Genomic DNA, 2,477 nt, shown 5'->3' on the forward strand with positions numbered 1-2,477 from the left:
GCAGAAAATGTTAATATTCAGACCATAACTTTTACACAGCACTTAAAAAAAAATCAATTTGTAAATCACACAAAATAATGAAAGTTCGATTTCCGAAATGAAATATGTTTTGTATAATGACTTCCAAACTTGATATTTAAACTCCATACTGAACAAGATATGTTAATCACCTACCCCCCCCCCCATCAGTTATCACCCAATCAGTTATATCTGGAGGAGAGACCTGCGGGTCATTGTGATTCAGTTCGCTTTTCGCCTCCCAGGCACAGGTGACGCCAAACAATTAATAATAATAAAGGCAATGCGAGCGCGAAGCGCGACCGAAAATTTTATATAGTGACATGAAAGATTTTCTTAATTATTTCTAAGTCTTCCCCTCGTCTTCTTCCTTTCATGTTCCCCCCTTTTCCTCCTCTTTCTTCACTCCTTTTTTTTTCTTTCTTTCCCCTTTGTCCCCCCCCCTGGATCCCCCTATGGGATTCATACATATCATTTGGCATGCATTATGACTGAAAGCGCTTGAAAGGTTCTCTTTCGGGTTAATATTATATGACACAAATTAGCTCACCGTTCACGCTCACGTTAATTGTTTATCGAGATACACAACTTCTTCCAAATTTGTTTTAAAATGTGTTTTAAGATGTCCTGTTTTTCAGATTGGAATAAGCCCTATCAACTAAGTTTTCACCTCGCGCTTCGCGCTTGCATCACTATTTGTGAATTAAGATACTCGACCTTTCATGATCAGAATGTCGAGTTCAGTTGAAGTTGTCAGTTTTAAAAGTCACCAATTAAAATAAACTTGCTTTTTTCAAAACAACTTGAAAGACTGTTGAATTCAATCCATCAACATAAATTTGATATGATGCAAGCCCGGGGGGGGGGCACTTACATTGACGAGTGGATACCATGCGCGACCAAAAAAACACGTAAAAAGGATGTCCTTTTCACGATAGGGCACGTTACGTACGTAACGTGATAAGGGTGTCAAAAACACAAAAATCATGAAAAAATCTATTTCGCTAGGAAAATTACGTGTTTAGGGTCGAATTTGCGGGGATGATAAAACAAAATTCAAATGTTTTATAAAGGATGTCCTTTTTGCCCCAACACTACGTGTTTAGAGTCCTATTTGCGCGAGGTGTAGAAGGTGGGGTCGTACTAAACCAAATAAGGTAAAGCCGACGACCGAAGAACCCGTAACAATAAAACATTCCTGTACTTGTTTAGGGGTTCATTTCAGGGAATATTTGCCAAGAGTATCGTTTTGTTTCCAATACTTGTTAAGGGTAGGGTTTCAAAACAATTCTTGTTAAGGGGTGCATTTTCAGAATATGGAAATTACTTGTTTAGGGTGCTTTTCGAGACCCCATGGTCGCGCATGGTATCCACTCGTGAATGGAAGTGGCCCCCGGCATGCAAGATATTTTTTAAGTAAAATATCCTGTTCAAAGTGCTCAGAATGTCCACTTTTCAGGCAGAACATCAATACTCCACATGAGCTTGTGCTTTGCTTGAATAGTTTGATTGGTGAGATATATCCTAGCTCTTTATGAGTCACTGCATGAACATTCCTGAACATTAGGGGCGCAACATTAGATATCCAGGGGAAGGGGGGGGGGGCTGGAAGTTTTTCCAGAATAAAAAAACCTGACTTGCTGTATGAGCACTAAAAAAAACAAAACTTGACTCACCATCAGAGTAAAAGAAATCACCTGCAAACGGGGGGGGGGGGGGGGCGCTTTTCTCAATGGACTAAGGAAAAAAAAACTTTACTCAAAGAAGAAAGGATTTTTTTTTTGCATCAACCCCTCCCCCCCCCCCCCGGGTATCTAATGGTGCATCCCTCAAAAAGGCGCGATTCATGCTCACATTCTTGATGATTAAAAACACTGAATTTTCAGGCCTTATATGAGATAACTTCAGTTTTTAAGTAAGGAATACCCCCTGAAATATAAGTAAAAAAAAAAAAAAGAGAGCTTCTAGCAGCCGGGCAGCCGATTGGGGGAAATGTGGATGACAATCTCCCCCCCCCCCCTCATTGGCGAAAGCTTAATTTGTCTCACGGGCTTTCTCGAAGACCTATCTAGTTTCAGTGCGTGGATATCTATGGTGTAGGTCAAGTGCCATTTGCTGAAGTAAGCAAACAGATTAAGAAGTAATACGTACCCATATAGAGATGTACATCTCTATGTACGTACCGTGAAAATATAAAGATATACTCGTGTACATTATCAAAATAACTAGTACAACTCTTTGGCGATTTATAAACACTCTACTTTAGTATATGAAGAGAATATAATTTGTACCAGAAGAAACTTCTTGGGTACTAGTACTCGAATTTAGTGCTAGTATCTATAAACTAATATCGCTATGATACAGTAGATCTATAATATCACTAATTTCCCTTGATCAAATTATGGTCACTAAATTGGCAACGTTCGTACACGATTTGCCAGCAGGCTTAATCAAAGATG

Source organism: Lytechinus variegatus, chromosome 1 (genome assembly GCF_018143015.1).
Source record: "Lytechinus variegatus isolate NC3 chromosome 1, Lvar_3.0, whole genome shotgun sequence".
Classification (NCBI taxonomy): Eukaryota; Metazoa; Echinodermata; class Echinoidea; order Temnopleuroida; family Toxopneustidae; genus Lytechinus; species Lytechinus variegatus.